Genomic DNA, 9,113 nt, shown 5'->3' with positions numbered 1-9,113 from the left:
TCGGTCTGCTCCCCAGGAGGTACCATTCAGGACACGGAGTGTGTTAAGCGAACGCAGACAGCGAGCCGAAAGATAGGAAACGTGGGAGGACCAGCACAGTTTTCTGTCAAACATAAGACCCAAGAATCTAGCGGCGTCTGAAAACGGAAGGTTGACAGGACCTAGATGTAAGGAGGGCGGAAGAAACTCCTTACGTCGCCAAAAATTAACACAAACGGTCTTACTGGGAGAGAAACGGAAGCCGGTTTCGATGCTCCAAGAGTGGAGGCGATCGAGACATCCTTGAAGACGTCGTTCAACAAGGCTGGTCCGTTGAGAGCTGTAGTAGATCGCAAAATCGTCCACAAAGAGGGAGCCCGAGACATCAGGAAGGAGACAATCCATAATTGGATTTATGGCGATCGCAAACAGTACAACACTCAGCACGGAGCCCTGGGGTACCCCGTTTTCTTGGGAGAAAGTACGGGAGAGAGTAGTGTTCACCCGCACCCTAAATGTGCGCTCTGCCATAAATTCGCGAAGAAAAAGGGGCAGCCGGCCCCGAAAGCCCCAAGAGAACAGTGTGCGGAGGATGCCTGTCCTCCAACAGGTATCGTATGCTCTCTCCAGATCAAAAAATATTGCTACCGTTTGGCGTTTCCGGAGAAAATGGTTCATGATATAAGTGGAGAGAGCAACAAGATGGTCAACAGCAGAACGATGCTTTCGGAATCGGCATTGGGCTGGTGTTAAAAGACTGCGGGATTCCAGCCACCAAGCTAAACGGTAATTCACCATACGCTCCAAAACCTTACAGACACTATGTAATCTCCCCACGGAAAATTAACCCTCTACCACGCAATAATTAATAATGGCCAACCAAATCATCCACATGTATTTACGTTTGAAAAGTATCTGATCAGATTTTCTAGTAATATATGCGCCGACAGCTCGTCGACGCCAAAGTATTTTTCTAGTACGTTTATTCTTTGGAACAACAGAGGTACAGAAATGTATGCTCCATGGTTATTATAGAGAGAGAGAGAGAGAGAGAGGAACAGCTTCGGAAGTGTCGGTTGGAAGATTGTCGCATTGCTAAAGGAGATTGATTTACTCTTCTTCGCGCTAAAGCGAGTGAGGAACGTTTGTGCCGCTAGCGTGATAGGTAAAGAAAAAAAACCTGTAAAAGAAAATTACATGAGACTTGGAACCAACAGAAAACGGAACGTGTACGAAAATGGATTCAATATACAATTTTCCTCAGAAATAAGGTTTGTGACCATTTTATTCTAGAGTGAATGACGAATGAGTTCTCTGTCTGAATCACTGATGATTGTCTGGGCCCTGTAATTAATTGGGAAGTTTCAGCTGTGACGAAGAGAGCCTGCAATCTGAGTTTTTTTTGAAATCGTCCAAAAAGGCTTCGTCCACATCTGAAATTTTAGATCTGTCGTAAACTGAACGAATTGTTCAAACGACTGATTTTCCCAACTGAATGCAGCGCTTAATAATAATAACAAATGTAAAGATCTTTTCTAGCAAGCCGGCCGCTGAATATTAAGACGAAGGGCTCCACCAGAGATTCTACTAGGCTGATTTCACGTAAATAATATATTTAAACTGTACACAGATAAAGGACAGAGAGAGAGAGAGAGAGAGAGAGAGAGAGAGAGAGAGAGAATCCTCCATTAGCATAATTGTTTCTCTGTCTTTTCACGGATCAGCCTAACTAGAAAACACGAAGCCCTGACTTGATTGTACCGATTTATGTGTGAGAGGGAAAGAGCGATAAAGGCGACAGATACACTTCTGTACAGACAAAACATTACACCAAGTTAGCGGCAAGCTGCATTCACATAGACTTTCATCATTTACAAAACCAGAGTAGAATTCATTATAATGGCCAATCCGTGACAGGACACGTTTTTGGGACGTTGTTAAAATAATTTTGTTCTCTGTTTCATGTGAACTACGACGAGACAACTTAACTTGGAAAAGAGAAGAAATACTCGCAGGCAAATTAAGTTTATTTACAAATAAATCCAGCACGCTGGGCCCAGAGTAAGATGACCAGATCTATAGTTTTTTATTTACGCTTGCTAGTATTGAGGAAGTAGACGTAGATTGGAACATTTACTAATTGTGTTCATGGCAGACGTAGTTTGATTGACCCGCCCTAGTTGCATTTGGCTGTATAAGTACTATAAGAAAGTAAACACAGAAGTATTCTTGTGTGAAGGGAGAGATATATACATATTGACTGTAGAACATTTATATGTTTTCAACTAGGGCAATGTTTAAGATGAGTCAAGCAGAGCAGAGCAACACGCAACAGCCTTCAGCTGTTAGCACTGATGATAATGATGTAGTAAGAAGTGTTGTAGAACCGATCGCTACAGATAGCGCAATAGAACGCCCGGTAGACACGGCTGGAGATGTAACAGCAGGTATGCAACATGGATTAGATCCATTAGTAATTTTCATGAGACAGATGCAAATGATAACCGAGAGTATGAATAATATGAAAACCGACATTAACGCGAAATTAGCCTCAGTTACTGAAGGGCAGAACCATTTGAATACAAAATTAGCCTCAGTTACTGAAGGGCAAGAAAATCTGAAAATTGACATTAATGCGAAGTTAGCCTCAGTTTCCGAGGGGCAAAAGGATTTGAATTCGAAGTTAGCCTCAGTTACTGAGGGCCAAAATGATTTGAACGCGAAATTAGCCTCAGTTACGGAGGGGCAGGAAAATCTGAAAGCTGAGATTAAGCAGCAGTTACACGACAGTTTTTCCGAATTAGAGCAGCGGATAGAGGCGAAGACAAAGGAACTTAAAGATCAGGCCGAAGAGACGGAACGAAAATTAACTGCACAAATAGAATTGGTTAAAGCTCAATGTGAGGAATCTACACAACGCGTACGTGTAGAAATGAAGGAGTATGTGGCTATTAAGATAGATACCGTACGGGAACAGGTGGAAATGGTTCCGCAATTAGTACAAAAGCAAGATGCCATGTCATGTGCAATTGCGCAACTTCCTGAATTGGCACGTACGCAGACGAACCTAAAGGAAAGTGTGGAACATCTGACAGAACGTCAAGACGTTATAGACCACCAAATTAATGTATTAACGGGTAAATAATCCGAAATCACATTAGAAAACAAAAGGCTAATGTGTGAAAACGTTGAGCAAAATGTTAAAGCAGCATTCCAGAGTCTATGTGGCAAAAAGGAAGAGAATTTGTTTGCGAAAGGACTTGAGGAAGTGCGACAGCAGTTAGGTGCTGATTTCGAGCATTGGAAACAAACGATAGAAGAGTCGATACGCGTTTCACAACAAGGCTAAGAACAAATGAATACAGGCCAGCAGCAGAAGTTGGCAGCGACGATAGAGCCAGTTACTGCACATTCGCACACAATACCGACTTGTGTAAGTAACTCAAATATTAAATTGCCACGAGCTAGTTGTTCGCGTGAAGTTTTATCTGACGGAGATTACGAAAGTCTTTGCCATGCTGAAGAAAAAATGATAAAGCATCGGCAATTCCAGATTTTTAACACTGACAAAAAGGGGGTTCATCCGATTGTTTTTATTCGAAGTTTTAGAGGAGTGCTACCCAGAAATTGGTCGGAGTGGCAGAAAATCAGTTTCGTTACGGGGTATATACAAGGTTCGGGGGCGATCTGGGCCTCGGACATGACTTCTGTTTGCTCGACATATGACGATTTTGAGAAAGCGTTTTTAGCAAAATTCTGGTCGGAAGGGGTACAGGAACGCCTAAGGCAGGAGGTGCTCTACCCAGAGCCTTTCTCTTTTTCAAAAGGAAGCCTTAGGAAGTATTTTGAAAAATATATAAACAAAACTAGATATTGGGACAGACCTATGCCTTTGCCTGACATAATAAATATACTTAAGGTAAGATTACCAACTAACATCCGGAATCAATTAATTTACGGGAACGATAAAGACTTGGAGTCGTTCCTCACGACGTTAGATCATATAGACATTATAGAAGAGAGCAATCAGAAAGCCCGTAACAACAGATTCCAATATAGGGAGATAGAACCTCCGTCAAATGGTAGGCAAGGGAACGCACGGAGATCGATAAATAGTGGAGAAACCCCTCAAAATCTCAATAATAATACCGGCAATAGTCTTGCGAGGGGCTATCCAAGGAACAACAGGAATGGGAAACGATACAATCCCGTATGGGGGAACGAAAGGAATTTCAGACCGCAAGCCTGGAACAATAACAGTAATAGAAAGTGGAATCAACCGGGGGGAATAGATTCAAATAACCAACATCAGTGGGGACGGACATCTACGAATCAACCGGTAATTACCGAAGTGACGGACGATGTCAACCACCAGGCGAATCAAAATCCAACAAACTTGTAAGGACCCACTGGTGCCCCGGAGGAGCGGTCAACAATTGGTTGAGGGGCAACAGGATCTGTGTACCCATGCTAACGTATAATGATGGACGATTACTGGCAGATGAATTGACCGAGGACTTAGAACTCCAAGATGAGGATAAGGAACAGGTGGCAGTAGCCGAAGTGCAAGTCATTTTGGAGACTGTACCTATAGTGGCGGTTTTGGACACAGCTGCAACCACGAATGTTATTTCGGAGGCTCTATTCAACAAGATCAGAAATATAAGACGAGTACCAATTTTTCCAGTTAAAAATTGTAGAATAATAGGCGCCGTTGGGGCTAGATCGGCTAATGTAAAAGTGCAGTCACTACTTAGTGTAGAAGTCGGAAATGTAGCAATATTAAGCACATTCCTTGTTGTGAAAAATTTGGTGGTAGACTGCATTATCGGAGTCGACAGCCTACGTCAATACGGATGCAGAATAGATTTTAAAACAGGAAAAATTTGGTTAAATGTAAATAAACAAGAAATTGAGTTGGACTTGTTGAAAAAGGAAAGCCTAACCAGAAAATATAATAGTGGGATCAGTGTGCAAGTAATCAGGACTGCACAAAAGTCTAAACAGCACGTAAATAATGAGTTCCAAGTCAAAGGAGACTTCGGTCAATTAGTGTATGAGAAGTTAAATGAATCCGACTGCATTATTGAAGAGCAGAAGAAGCAGCTCAAAGAATTATTATTAGTGTATGAAAACGTGTTTGACGAAAGGCCAGGAGTTATTAAGGGATACATATGCCATCTCTACGTTAAGCCACACGAAACGTATTGTAGAACTTTCTATCCTGTTCCCTGGAGGTTAAAGGCTCAAGTTCAAAAAGAAATAGATCGCATGTTGAAATGGGATTTGATCGAACCCTCTACAAGCCCATACTGCTCCCCATTGTTGGTCGTGCCAAAAGCAAAATGAACGCTCGTAAAAAACATAATAATAAACTGTGTGTGTGTGTGTAGTGATAGAAACCTTTAAATTGAAATAGTTAATCAGTGACAGAGTATAGAAATAGTGACTATTATTATCGAGTGTTGTAAAGAAGATAGTGGAGATAGGCTTCACCTGTGTTGGGGTGAATATACAACTTTAGCATTGCTAATGTCATCAAGAATGATTAAGGATCTAACTGACCTTCAAGAAGAATGAAATGTTTCCCGCAAATGACGCGGAATAATCAAAAGAGGTTCCGAGTGAATATTCATATATAATCTCATGTGAACGCTTAATGTGTAAACGTGTGAAGGGATGTGTTGTGGCAGTGAATTGTGAGTGACGGTTAACGCCGCAAAGATTATTTCCCGCGCAAAACAGTTGACGTCGGCGCGAGAATTAAAATCGATATAGACGATACAGATATGCTTTGTAAGAGACTCGTACCAAACGCGAGGATAAACTGATTCATGTTGAACTCTAAAAGTAATAGGTGTTATAATTAGAAGTTAAGAGTTTTTAATTTATTAATGAATGATTAAAGAAAGTAATATTCATAGATTCAGTAGTAATTTAATGGTTCGTGTTCGTTTGGGAAATTTGTGTGAAAAATCCATTTCCATATACGAGCATGGATGAACGCCGTATGAATCAGAGAGTAAATGAAAGAAGTGAATCTGCATTCCTCAATGCTAATAACTTTTACATTTCAGCACTCAAGCGAAGAAATATATGTATTTAGAATAAAAAGTTTTGAGTATAGCTAAATTATATGACTTATCAAGGAAATATGGATGATGTCTTGGTATAAAATGAACTACACTTTCCATTATTCGATGATTTGAATCCAAAATCTATAGTAAGTTACATGAATCCTTCAAATTACGAATAACAAATCAGTCATAGAAAATCTGTTAAAATTTTTGGACTTATAAGCACAAGTGGGGAGGTAAAGTCAAAAGGAGTACGCAAACGAGAGTAAATCGGATGATGTTTTTGGCAACATCATTAAGTAATGGTTGAATTCCTTGAAGTACGTCGTAACAAAAAGGATCCATGAAGCCATAAGGATTTTGCTTTCAAAAATGAGAATCTTGGACGGTGCAACCTAATCAGTTCTCTTACAGGAAGAGTTTTCCTTTTGGTCATTGCTAATTCTTTTGGAATGAATGTTGCATGTGAATTCGAGTATCTCTGTTCCTTCTACTCTTCCCATTGTGGGCCGCGTAGAAGATCAACTAGAGAGAGGGCCGTGTAGAAGACCGACTACAAATGTGGACGCCGGGGACATGCAAGACCCGGGGGAGTTTAGCACCGCAAGATATTGTACCAGGAGCAAGATTGTAAAACGAGAATTCACGTTATTCATTGTAAAACGTTTTTTTTGCTAGAGGCACAAACCACTCTTCTCCAAATCGTGATACAAGTTGATCCCTGTCTTTCCTTTAGAGATCTATTTCAAAATTATTTTTTTTTTTCTTCTATAGGCTTTCCTATCTTCTATGTACCGTAGGCTGGGGGTCTAGGCTTAAGAGGTTTTCCAAGGTTTCCCTGCTTAAGAAAGTTCCCGAATGGGTAGACCCTGACATCAGTTCATGAAAGATCATCTTCCTTCGTTGTGCACAGCAAATATAACACCTAGATGCACGTAAAAGCAATACAGCCGCGGTACCGGTCTCTTCATTTCTTCTGTCTTCAACATTTCTTTTCTTCGTCTGTCTCAAATGTAATATTCTTTTTCAGTCGGAGGAATGACAATCATCACTTCCTGGTTATCCACGCTAATGGGTAGCTCGCGAAGTGTGTTCGGTGAATCAAAATTGAGCTCACAAACTTCGCTCGCTGCGAGGGGCAGTGTAATCTCCCCACGGAAAATTACCCTCTACCACGCAATAATTAATAATGGTCAACCAAATCATCCACATGTATTTACGTTTGAAAAGTATCTGATCAGATTTTCTAGTAATATATGCGCCGACAGCTCGTCGACGCCAAAGTATTTTTCTAGTACGTTTATTCTTTGGAACAACAGAGGTACAGAACTGTATGCTCCATGGTTATTATATATATATAGAGAGAGAGGAACAGCTTCGGAAGTATCGGTTGGAAGATTGTCGCATTGCTAAAGGAGATTGATTTACTCTTCTTCGCGCTAAAGCGAGTGAGGAACGTTTGTGCCGCTAGCGTGATAGGTAAAGAAAAAAAACCTGTAAAAGAAAATTACATGAGACTTGGAACCAACAGAACACGGAACATGTACGAAAATGGATTCAATATACAATTTTCCTCAGAAATAAGGTTTGTGACCATTTTATTCTAGAGTGAATGACGAATGAGTTCTCTGTCTGAATCACTGATGATTGTCTGGGCCCTGTAATTAATTGGGAAGTTTCAGCTGTGACGAAGAGAGCCTGCAATCTGAGTTTTTTTGAAATCGTCCAAAAAGGCTTCGTCCACATCTGAAATTTTAGATCTGTCGTAAACTGAACGAATTGTTCAAACGATCGATTTTCCCAACGGAATGCAGCGCTTAATAATAATAACAAATGTAAAGATCTTTTCTAGCAAGCCGGCCGCTGAATATTAAGACGAAGGGCTCCACCAGAGATTCTACTAGGCTGATTTCACGTAAATAATATATTTAAACTGTACACAGATAAAGGACAGAGAGAGAGAGAGAGTGAGAGAATCCTCCATTAGCATAATTGTTTCTCTGTCTTTTCACGGATCAGCCTAACTAGAAAACACGAAGCCCTGACTTGATTGTACCGATTTATGTTGTGAGAGGGAAAGAGCGATAAAGGCGACAGATACACTTCTGTACAGACAAAACATTACACCAAGTTAGCGGCAAGCTGCATTCACATAGACTTTCATCATTTACAAAACCAGAGTAGAATTCATTATAACTACTCGTGAGAGAAATGGGGCGATAGCTAGAGGGGAGATGTTTGTCCTTTCCAGGTTTCGGAACGGGAACGACAATAGCTTCCCGCCATCGTCTGGGAAAGGTACTGTCGGTCCAAATTCGATTATAAAGGCGAAGGAGGTAACGCAGACTATGGGTTGATAAATGCAGCTAAATTTGGACATGGATACCATCCGGTCCTGGGGCGGAGGAGCGAGAAGAAGAGAGGGCATGTTGGAGTTCCCGCATGGAGAAAACAGTATTGTAGCTTTCGTGATTTTGAGAGGAGAAAGCAAGATGTCGTACTTCCGCTGCACGTTTCTTCGGGAGAAACGCTGGCGGGTAATTTGAAGAGCTCGAAATCTCAGCAAAGTGCTGACCCAATGAGTTAGAAATTGCGACGGGGTCCACTAAGGTATCATGCGCGACAGTGAGCCCAGAGACCGGGGAGAAACTAGGCGCGCCTGAGAACCGTCGAAGCCGACTCCTAACTTCCGAGGAGGGAGTGAAGGTGTTAAATGAGCTAATAAAGAATTTCCAGCTTGCCTTCTTGCTATCGCGGATGACGCGACGGCATCGCGCACGGAGCTGCTTATATCGGATACAGTTGGCCAAAGTTGGATGGTGACGGAAAATGCGAAGAGCACGTCGCCGCTCACGTATTGCGTCACGGCATGCCTCGCTCCACCAAGGAACTGGGGGGCGCCGGGGCAATTCGGAGGTGCGTGGTATTGAACGTTCCGCAGCTGTAAGAATAACGTCGGTAATATGTGTGACCTCATCGTCGACGCTGGGAAAGCGACGGTCATCGAATGTAGCTAGAGACGAAAAAAGTGTCCAATCGGCTTGGGCAAACTTCCAG

This window comes from Schistocerca piceifrons, chromosome 6 (assembly GCF_021461385.2).
Source record: "Schistocerca piceifrons isolate TAMUIC-IGC-003096 chromosome 6, iqSchPice1.1, whole genome shotgun sequence".
In the NCBI taxonomy this organism is placed as follows: Eukaryota; Metazoa; Arthropoda; class Insecta; order Orthoptera; family Acrididae; genus Schistocerca; species Schistocerca piceifrons.
The sequence above is the reverse complement of the archived record's forward strand: the minus strand, read 5'-3'. Positions refer to the sequence as shown.